Consider the following 11154-nt stretch of genomic DNA (forward strand, 5'->3'; position numbering starts at 1 on the left):
CAATCTTTCAAATCGCAGATATGCATCTATCCCATACTTCTGAGCGGGTGGTGGGTGTTCAGGACTCGGAGCGGTCCATCATTTGAACAGCCATCGCCTCCTGCGACACGTGCACTTGGCGTCTAATTTTCTTATTGTTCTAAGTAATACCAGGGTGAAATGAACTCCTGACCCAACCACGAGTTGTCCCCGCAGGATAAAACCGAGGCGCTGAACTTGCTGAGCTTGAACAGTCTTGAGGTGTGTTCTGGAACATTCCTCCAGCTGCCCTTCCTCCCACGAGCCCGGGAAAGCACCCGCGTTCCTTTCCTAACTTGCAAATGTAAAACTACACACACTGCAGATTTCCTAGGCGAAGGCGGTCTGGCTCTAATCAGCACCTCTTCCCGACAAGGGGCGGCCAGGTCTCATCCTCTGAGTCACGCGGGCATTAGGCTCATGTCGCCGCTGGATTCCATTTCTGGACATGTGAGGCAGGCGGCTTTTCCCGGCTGCCTCGGAAAGCTCCTGGGGGTTTTCAGAGAATAATCCCCTAGCTGCCGTTTGCTGCAAATATCGCCCCAGCTTATCGTGCGAGGGGCAGAGTCTTTTAATCGGAAGAGCCACGTTGGTCATTTTCTCCTCGTTAACGCTTTTCACTGAGCGTAGCTGTAACTATTTATGGGCTACGGTGCAACATCCCAATACGATCAATACGACCAAATCCACGGACTCGGCATTCCCCTTCCTTGGACGACTGGCGCCCTGGAGCTCTTGCTGTTGCTGCGGCCACCCTGCGGTGCCGGTAGCACCAGGAACTGCACCCTGCGACGTGCTGTGCCCTCTCCATGACTTCTTTCCTGATCTTCCCTGCGCTGGGCAGGCTGGCACAGCAGTGAAGCTGCGCCAGGGACACCTCCTGTCCCTCCTGCTTCCTGTGCCCACTTCCAATCCAGCTCCCTGCTAATGCACACCCCGGGAGGCAACAGACGATGGCTCAAGTACTTGGGTCCGCACCAACCACGTGGGAGACCAGGACTGGGCTCTGGGCTCCTGGTTTTGGACTGGTCCAGCCTTGGCTGCTACAGGCATCTGGGAGCGAACCAGCAGATGGAACATCTCTGTGTCTTTCTTGTTGCTTTTCAAATAAAAATTTAAAAAAAAAATTTACCTTTTGGGGCCAGTGCCAGGGTGTAGTGAGTAAAGCCGCTGGCGGTGGCACCAGTATCTCATAGGGGTGCCAGTTGGAGTCCTGGCTGCTCCACTTCCTACCCAGCTCTCTGCTATGGCCTGGGAAAGCAGTAGAAGGTGGCCCATGTGCTGGGGGCCCCTGCACCCACGTGGGAGGCCAGGAAGAAGCTCCTGGCTCCTGGCTTCAGATCTGCTCAGTTTCAGCGGTTGCAGCCATCTGGGGAGTGAACAGCGGATGGAAGACCTCTCTCTCTGTCTCTCTGTAACTCTGCCTTTCAAATAAATAAATAAATAAATCTTTAAAATTTTTTTTCCTTTTACCAACATACTAAAAAAATCTCTTTCCAAAAAGGGCTGTAGTCTCTGCACAAAGAAGAAATTTTGCAGGGAGTACCTTCCTCGAGAGAACAAGGTCCACCGTCCCCCAGTGAGCCGTGCTGGTAGGTGCACCCGTGCAGAGCCCCCCCCCCCCCCAATGCAGAAAACACGAACAGGAGGAGGCACCGACAAAGCCCACGTGGGGACAGTCTACACAGCACTGACCAGTACTCCTCAAAGCTCTCAGGTCATGAAGTTCAAGGACAGACTGAGAAACCGCCAGAGACTCGAAGCGACCAAGGAGGTTCAATAGCTGAGGCCATGCGGCATCTCGGAGTAGATTCTGAATCGCAGAAGTGGCTGTGAGAACCGGTGGGATCCAAGTGAAATCTGTGTTTAGTTACAGCCACGCCGACCTCCGAGTCTGGGGGACGCAGGGGGCCTCGCTACCCGTGGTCTCTGCATGCAGAGACTCAACCAACTGTGGATCCAAAAAAAAAAAAAAAAAACAAGTGCCTCTGGGTGAGTGTCCGCTGCAGCCGGGGTCACCGGCATCTCCTGCGATCGCTGGTATCTCTCAGGTTCACTCGTATTTCTCAGGGTTGCCGACATCTCTTGGGGTCGCCGGCATCTCCTGGAGTCGCCGGCATCTCTTGGGGTCGGCAGCATCTCTCAGGGTCGCTGGCATCTCCTGGGGTCACTGGCATCTCTCGGGGTCACCAGCATCTCTCGGGGTCACCAGCATTTCTCGGGGTCGCCAGCACCTCCTGGCGTCGCCGGTCTCCCACGCGGGAGCATCTGGATGTGGGGCCTGGCTCTGCTCCTGACCCCAGCTTTAATGCAGACCTCGAGAGGCAGCAGGTGGTGGCTCAAGGCCCAGCGCCTGCTACTCACAGGGGAGACCTGGTTGAGTTCTGGGTTATCAGCTTTGCCTGGCCCAGCCCTGGCTGTAATAGGCATTTGGGGAATGAACCAACGGATGGGATCTTTTCCTCTTGTCTCTGTCTCTTTGGCTATCGAAAAAATTAAGGCAGATCAAACCTCAAAGCTCCACACACACAGGCTCTCATTCTCGCCACTATCCCCTAAACAATGCATCTCAACTATTTCCGAAGCATCCACCTTGTATTGGTAACAGCAGCCACCCAGAGCTGACTTCCAGTGCGCAGGGTGACGGCGTAGGTTCTGTGCAAATACCACACCACCCTACAAATGGAACTTGAACTTCAAATTGGGGTGTCCATGGGGGGTCCTTCAGGGGCGATCCTCCACTAGGGCCCTGTGAGATGCTAGCCTTAGGGGATGTCAGGTGAGCCCCTCCAGGCTGTCTTTCCAATTTTCTATGAATCTGAAATCACCCCGAAGTAAAACAGCTCCCATTTTAAACAGTCTGGGAGAGCTGCCTGACACAGACCAGGTTTATTAAAGCAGCGACGGGGCAATGCTGTACCTCACACAATCACGGGCTGTTTCCCCCGGACCATGGCGGTTTCAAAGCTTTTGAACAGTCTGGGCAGGGAGCGGCTTGACCAGGAAGGGCAGCGCCATCCGAGCTCGGGGCCGTGGGCGGGGGAGGCGGTGGAAGCGGCTCCTTGTGACCGGTGTGGGGTGCAGGGTGGGGGTGGGGGTGCCGCGCGGCAGTCCTGGTCTGATTAACTGGGGCTGACGCCAGCGGGGCCGTCTCCGGGGCCCTGGCAGCTAAGGAGCTTGGCCCACACTTGATGGTGCCGGCAGTGGGGAAGCAGCGGTCAGCTTGGCGAGTGACGCGGTGACGGTGACGGACTGGTCGGCGGGCCTGCTGCTCCCTAACTCACGGCCCCTTCCCTGCGGCCGGATCTGAGTTTCTCTTGGGCACTGGGCGAACACCTGGCCTGCAGTGAGCACTCTGTGAACACTGGTTGGATAAATAACTGAATCTCGTTTCCAAACTGACTTTTAGTTTAATTGTGGTGGCATCCACAGGACATCAAATGTACCCGTCACCAACTCAGGTGCACAGTGCATCAGCACGAAGTGAATTCACAGCCATGTCCACCGGCCACCCAGAGGACACTTGGTGCCTTGCAAAACTCCCTAAGCACAGCCCCCTCTTTCTTCCCTCCCCCCAGCCCCTGGCTCCCACCATTCTACTTCCTGTCTCCATGAACTTGACCTCACGTAAGTAGCATCACAGTAGACAGAGATGGCATTTTGCTTGTCCATTCCCCTGCCGGGCACTTGAGCCAAGTCCACACTTTCATTATCGTGAAGGACGCGGCCTCTTGAAGACCCTGCCCACAGTGCTTCTGAGCCCGTACCCACAGGGCAACCTGAATCCTATGGTAATCCTATTTCAATTTTTTGAGGAACAGCCATGCTCAAAATAACTTTAAGGAGGAAATGTCATAACAGGCTTTTCCCACCCCATCCTTCTCAGTTTCCCAAGTTAGGACTGAACCTCCTCCCTCCCAGTCCTGACTCCCTTATCACAGATTACATTCTGGAACATTCCTGTCTCCCGGCGGGACGAGCGGCTCCAGCATGGGTTGAAGCTGCCTCTCTCCTGTTGACCACTGGCAGTGTTAATTCTACTGCATTTATGTCAAGCGACAGTATCAGGTGGGGGCGAAGATTGCCCCCCATGTAGGGGAATTTGCATCTGTCACTCAAAAAAGAAAACAGCGATTATCCCAAAGCAAAGACTGCACCCTCCAAAATGCAGCTGACACATCCGTGACAGCCGAGGCCTCCTATGGCAGCTTGAGAGAGGAAAGTCCACTCTGTTTAGTTTCTTTTTGCTAATTACAGTCCCCCCATCAAATAGCAACAAGCCACGCCCACACCCTGACACACACAAGTCCGCCTGGGAGAATCCGGGTCAGGCAAGCACACCCTCGGCCGCTCTCTCTGGGGACCACATGCCACGATTCACTGAGACTCAGAGCCACCTGGTTCTACCTGCTGACTATAGCACACGGCGGAACCTTCTGGAAATAGAACCACACATCACGCGAGACCACAGTCACACGGAGCTTGTGGTCTCTCAGAACTCGCCCACCGTGCTGAGCTCTCATCCCACTCCGCCTGGACTCAGGTGACCCGGGGCCACCACCCCCCACCTGGCCTCTCGGACCAGGACACCGGCCTGGTAAAAGCTGCAGGAATAGGAAAAGAAAGACGAGAGAAAGAGGAAACGAGGCGGGGGGCCTGGATGCTGGCACTGAGCAAATGAACCGATGTCTGGTGTACCGCGGCCACGGGGCCGGGCTGCTGTTGCATCCGACGGTGCATCCGACGGCGCAGCCCCTGGGGCGCCACCAGGCACGTGTGCAGTGGGGCAGCTCACTGCGAGCAGGTGTCAAAGGCCAACAGAGACCCCGGCCAGTGCGCGGCCTGAGCGCCGCCTGCCCGCTGTAAAGACCCCGCGCCTAGCTTCTTCCTCCAAGAACCAAGGTGGCCAGGCGAACAGCGGCTGCCAACTTTCTGTTGTCCTTGTGCTTAAATCGCAGCGTTTTTAAGGGTGTCGTGCACCCCAACATCTAGAACATGCGTAAGCAGAGCTGCACTCCTGCCGGCCCCGCCTCCTACCACTCAGCTCTGACCCAGCAACCACCCCCCCCCCCCCCACTGGGTGCTCTGGGCTCAGTCCAAGGAATCCTAAGTTTCTCAGGGTCAGGTCGCAGCATAAAAACCAGTGGACCAGGGCAGTGCTGGTCAAAAATATATTTCATCTGGTGACTCAGTGCACACCCACGTCAAGCAGATTACGGCGAGATTTATTAAAGAATGCTTCCCCCGACAGCCTAGGCACTCCTACCTTCTAGCCTGCCTTCTCCCGCGGCTCCTTCTAAAAGCCCGTGGAACACTACGTAACTGATGTTCAAACCCACTAACAAGGGGCTGCCTGTAGTCTCGCAAAGTCAGCCTAGACAATCTCCAAGGTTCTCCTCGCTTCTAGAACTACTGGGAGCGCTGACAAGGTACAGCATCGGCCAAACCGTGATCCCGGCAGAGGTCGGCAGACCCCGGCCCTGGAGATCCCTGGCCACACGGTGCGGTGCCAGCAGCCCCACCGACCACCACCTGACTCAGAAACAAATTCTCTGCATGTGGTTGCCATGGAGACACCTGCTTCCACCCCCCCCCCCAGCCATTCAAACCCTGATTTTTCTAGGGATCTGCTCTTGCCACCCCAGGGAGACTTGGGGTGAAGGTGTGACGGTCGGTGGGTACAGGGGGCTGGAGGAAAACAAATACAGCAAAAAAAAAAACTGGAAGAAACTGGGTTCTGCTTCCCTCTGTGTAACACCTGGGCCACGCTCAGGCCACGTGGACGCCTCACCCCTTCCAGGCCGAGGAATCCCAGTGAGAAGAGTTTGCAAACACAACCCTTGCCTTGGATTGCAGATTTCAAAAAGACCAGAAGGGAAAACTTGGATGTTCTCAATGCCCCGAAACACCTGATTTGAGGGGATGGATATGCGAATGATATGCTAATGAGCCCAATGTGAGGATCGCACATCATGTGATACCTCATGAATATGTAAATTATGTGTCCATCATAATCTGGGATATATATTACATATGTAACATAGATACTTTCATATAAGCATAAACACACGTCCAGGAACCCTTTTCCGAACACTCACAGTAACACACAAAAATGGTCCCCTGGTGTCCCACGGCGCTGATCAGAAACTCTGTTGTGACATTACGGGACTGTGGCCAGGGCAGTGACCCGGCTGAGCCAACCCTGGCCAGCAGGTGAGAGAAGCACGTGAGACTGGCAGGTTAGAGCTCGTGGGAAAAAACTCGTCACGTGGCGCGAGGAGGTGGAAGATCAGGACAGGAGCCAGCAGAGCAGTTCTGATGCACCCACTGCGACCACCGTCGCCCCCGCCCCTAACAGCCTGGCCAGCATCCCGCGAGCTTTCCTCCCCCGCGTGCCTCTTCTGTAGGCCGGGGAAGGAAACCACGTTAGCCGTCTGTCTGTCTGTCTGTCCAGAGGCACAGGGAGCACCGTGTAGCGCCATCGCCAGCTCGGAATCCACGCGGGGAAGCGCGCCCTCAGCCTCACCACCGCCAGTGTGCAGGGCGGCAGCAGGGGGCTCTCGGCGAAGGGGAAGGCTCTGCTTTGGCCTTCCAAGAATCACCCTCCAACTCAACCCAGAATCCGGGGGCCTGGGTTCCAGCCTGGCTCTGAGCGCGGGCAGGGCTCTGTGCTTCCCTGGCCTGGGCCGCTCTGTTTGTAAAATGAGCAGATGGGACGCTCTGATGGCCCTGGTCCCCGCTGGCTCCAACACGCCGAGAGCTAAAGCTGCCAACCTCGGGGCTGGAGAGCTGCTAAGGCTGATCAATCCCAGGCGAGAGGGAGAACCAAGAGACGTTGGTCTGCCCAGCCCAAGAAAACAACACTGGACAGAGGGTGAGGCCCACCCCGCGGTGTGAGGGGAGGGTGGGGTGCAGCGTCAGCCCGGGGCTGCCAAGGGAGGCACAGCTTCGCAGGCTCCCTTGGAGCGCTCGCTCTGGCCGCTGTGCCCAGGGGCAGGGCAACCTGGCTTGAACTCAGGAAAGCCAAACAGGGCGCTGTGTCTGCAGGCAGCAGAGCTCCCAGCACGGGTGGCCACGGCACCAAGACGCTGCCAGGTGAGGCTGGGGCCCCTGGCCAGGCTGGGCAGCTGCTGGCAGAGACCGGCCGTTGAGAAAGCATCCAACCTGGTCTCCACTAAGGCTTGCGACAAGTCTGCCGTGACCGCGGCTGGGCCTCCTGGGACAATGCAAAGGACCCTAGAGGCGGAGTCAAGGGGCCTGGGTGCCAGCTCCCAGGTCTGCTGTCTGCTGTGTGGTGTTGGGCCAGTCCCTTGCCCTCTCTGAGCTCCTTTGGTCAAATGGGAAGGGCAGCGTTGATGACCTCAAGGTCCCTTTTGGAGACAGCCTAGGACCTTCTGCCGCGTCCAAGCAAAAGGAGACGAATGTGGAGAGGCCAGGGACGCCGGCTGCAAGAAAGGGTCCCAAGCATCCTGAGCGGAGAGGACAAAAGGGAAAGCAGAGGGCAGCGGCCAGAGGCAGGCCCCCCACTGCCTGCCCGCCAGAAGGCTCCAGCAGGCAGCACTCGTCACTCCTCCAGCCCTGCACCGAGCAGAACGGTGACCTGGTTCACCGGGAGCCCCGGGAGGCTGGCGGCCCGGGCGGACATCAGCAGGGGCCCGGCTGCCAGCTCTGCCTCCGGCTTTGCAGTCCCCCTCCCCCCCCAACAGACACCTCCAGGCCTCGCAACACCTGCCTTGGGGAGCCACAAAGCCTCCGTGGCAGGGGCTGGGCTGCCACCCCCGGCCCAGGCCCTCACCACCTCCCTCCGGCAGCAGGCAGGGCCTCACACCGAATCCACGACGCTGCTCCGTGCCCAGCGGTCACGTGAGGAGGCTTCATCACCACCAGGGGCTCCCCCGCTCTCCATCCCAACTGGCCCCCGCAGCCCCCAGCCGGCCCCCCTCTCGCAGCCTGCTCAGAAACCCCAGCCAACTTCCCCGTGGGCAGAATTAGCATCTTTAACCGGTAGGAGGCGCTTGGTCAGCACCTGTTGGGTGGTCTGAAGATGGCCCCCTGCAGTGCAGGCCAGCCCAGCCCAGCCCCTCCACTGCCCTTCCCTGCCCCCACCCCTTGCCTGCCTACCCAGCCCAGCTCGCTGCTGGTTCACATCCCCACACCTTAGCTGGGACAGCCCGCCTGCCCCCACCGGTGTGCCCTGCCCCAGGGACTAACACATGACGCTCTCTCCTTCCCCAAGCCTCCTCAGCGAGTTTCTTTCTTCCATTCCCCTCTGGGTCCTGCAGTACAACCTACTATAGAGCACCTGCTCTGTGCCCTATCTTGCCTTAGGACGCCATCATGCCTGGGATCCAGCCCAAGCAACAGGATCAGCCCCAGCAGCCCCGACTCCCTCCCTGGGCTGCCAGCCCCTCCCAGCCCAGGGCCCAGTCCCTGGGGGCAGAGGACACAGAATCACCACCGGTGCGGGCCCCTCCCCTCCAAGGAGGTGTCTCTGGCAAGCCGGAAGGGGCCCCCTCTAGGTCAGGGGCTCACAGGTCCCAGGGCTGCCCTCTCCACAGCCAAGCCATCCTCCAGGTAACCCCATGCAAACAGAAACCAGACCCTGCCCAGGTGGGCCACCAACCCTCTACCTCACCTGGACAGGTCCCGTCCACCGTGCCCACAGCCTGGCATCCTGGAGGGACCCTGCCCAGGGTGCCAGGGCACCCAGCGCCGCTCCCAGGGAAACCGTGGGGAGTGGGCGTCAATGGCGGGATAAGAGCCCCTCCTCAGAGAAGCTGGGGCAGGCGGCAGGTGCGCCCCAAGCTCCGCTCTCCGCCAAGTCCCAGGGCGCTGTTACTCCCATTTTACAGAAAAACCAAGGCGCAGGGGAGAAGCAAGCGAGTTTCCCCCGACTTCGCTTACCCCTTTTGGTTTTCATACGTAAAACGCACAAGAATCTGACCCCCACGCCCCCGCCCCGCCAAAGCTTCACTTTCCCAAAAGAAGCGAGGGACTGGGAGGAGGGCGCGGGCGGACGGCCCCAGGCTGCCTTCCCGGGACCCAAATTCTCCTCTGCGCCCCCGCGCCCACCCGGTCGCACCCCGAGGGGCGGAAGGCAGCCGTCCCGGCCGACAGGGGGCCCCCGCGGCCGGCCGCCGACCCCGCGCGTGCCCCGGAGGCGGCGGCGCCCTGCACCGGCCCCGCGCGGCGCGGGGCACGGAGGTCGGCCACGGCAGGTGGGGCAGGGGGCGCCTCTGCGGGCGGCCAGCCGCTCCGGGCGGCCCCCGGCTCCCCGCGGACGGAAGGCGAAGCGGCGTTAGGACTCACCGGGCGGCGGCGGCGGGTCGGGCTGCGGTTCAGCCGGGCGGCCCGGGGCTGGGGGCTCCGCGACCCCCGCCCCCCACCCCGGGCTGCCTCCTCCGGGAACGCGGCGAGCTCGCGCGGCTGGGGGGCTCCGGGGAGTCTGGATCGCGGCGGCGGAGAGGGCACCGGGATGGGGGCGCAGGAAGCGCGCGCGGCCTGGGAGTGCCGGAGAGCGGGAGAGAGGGAGGGACCGCGGGCGACGGAGGGCGGCGCCGGGCCGCAGCGGCCTCCAGCCCCAGGAGGCGCCGCCCACCCGTCGACCCTCCCTCCCCGGCCTCCGCGCCACCCCGCTGCCCGCGGCACGGGACCCAGGCCACGAAGGGCGGGCACCAGCGCCTCGAGTCCACCGAGCGCGTGGGGCGTGGGCGCCGAGCCTGGGGCCGGCCCCCGCGGCGGGCGCGAAGAGAGGGTGGGCCTGGGCTGGGCAGGGATCCGAGCCTCGACACCACCGCCCCCAGGGACCGGGTGCATGGGGAGCGCTGGAGTCTTGGGCCAGGAGTCCAGGGCATTTGCGGGTTTCGATCCTTGTGGGAGACGCCCCCCACTCCTTCCCACATCAGGCGTGGGTGCATCCGGCGGGACCCTCCCCTCTCCTTCCCGCAGGGCTCGGGGCGCCCGGGCCCATGCGCACTGCCAGGACTGGAGCCCTGCGGGGTGAGTGCCGGGCGCGGGTAGGGAAGGAGTCCGCTTGCGTCCTCGGCCCTGCTCCCCACCGGCTCGGGGCTGGCCTGCGCGTCCCCCCGGGTCGCACGCCGGAGCCTGGCCCGGGGTAGCTCGCTCGGGGATCCTGCGCCCGCGCACGGGACGGGGGTGCCCTGGCTCCCGCGTGTCCCCTCTTGGGCGCGCATTCTCAGCGACCCCCAGCCTGGCGGCCCCCAGGCGCCGCGGAGCCCAGGCTCCCTCAACAGCGAACCTGCCCTCGGGGCGGGCGCCTCTTACCTGCGGCTCCGCCCCTGGCCTGCGCGTTTGTCCGGGAACCGCCCGCTCTGGCGCCCGAAGGAGCGTGGGCTGGTCTCAGCCGGATCTCTCTCTCACACACACACACAAAGTGGATGCTAAACCCGGAGGGAGCGCTGGCCCGCCTCCCCTGTCAACTCGAGCTGGTTCTGAGGTGCGAGACGGGTCAGGACAGGGGCGCGGTGCTGAGCGCGTGTCCCAGCGGAGAGGCCGAGGCCCGGGTGAGGGCGCTGAGGACCGAAGGCGCCTCCTCCTGGGGACCCGCCGCCGCCCAGGCGGAAACAGCCCGGTGCGCACCTGCCAGTCAGCGGCAGTCCCCACCCAGGGCCCATTCCCGGGTCCACGTGGTGCCCGCGTGTGTGTCCCTAGGTGTCACTGGAGGGTGCCCGCCCCTGTGTGCTTCTTGAACAGTGCCAGTTCAGCGGAGCCCTTCTGGTGGGCAAAAAGGCAAACTTGGGGCTGTCTTGTGATTTACGGGGTGGGGAGGGCGTTTGGGGAAAATGCGCCTGCCCACCAGCTGGGAGTGGGCTTGCCTGGACTTCCCCTAAACCTTCTCCTTATATCCTGCCCAGAACCTGGGAGGTGGCGTTGGTTATGCTTGCTTCCAGACCCCAGGAGGTGCCGGTCATTTTGGAATGTCTCACCTGGGCAGCGTCAGGATCTCCAGTCCAGAGCTGGGGTCTTCCACCTGGAGAGCCCCCTGCCCCCTTTGCCTGACCCCTGCAAAGTGCGGGATAAGCCTGTGCTCACTGGCTGCGTGGAACCCCCAGTGCTGCGTGACACCTTATTCTAGCAGGTGGGGGACCGCGTCCTGGAGGCAGGGACCTGTGACAG

At 61.2% G+C, this 11154-nt stretch overlaps 1 protein-coding gene across 2 annotated transcripts in view; it reads right to left on the reverse strand.

Moving 5' to 3' along the window:
- TMEM51 (transmembrane protein 51) overlaps positions 1–10437 on the reverse strand; it is a 53876-nt gene extending 43439 nt beyond the window's left edge. Inside the window, exon 1 of one of the 2 annotated variants that reach the window (XM_070077043.1) lies at positions 10303–10437. The gene's annotated coding sequence lies outside the window, so the exon portion shown is untranslated. Of the gene's footprint in view, positions 1–9327; positions 9591–10302 lie in introns of those variants that run through there. The other variant, XM_051836525.2, reaches the window with a different exon arrangement.
- Between the last annotated feature and the right edge of the window lie 717 nt (positions 10438–11154).

This window comes from Oryctolagus cuniculus, chromosome 7, assembly GCF_964237555.1.
Source record: "Oryctolagus cuniculus chromosome 7, mOryCun1.1, whole genome shotgun sequence".
NCBI classification, from domain to species: Eukaryota; Metazoa; Chordata; class Mammalia; order Lagomorpha; family Leporidae; genus Oryctolagus; species Oryctolagus cuniculus.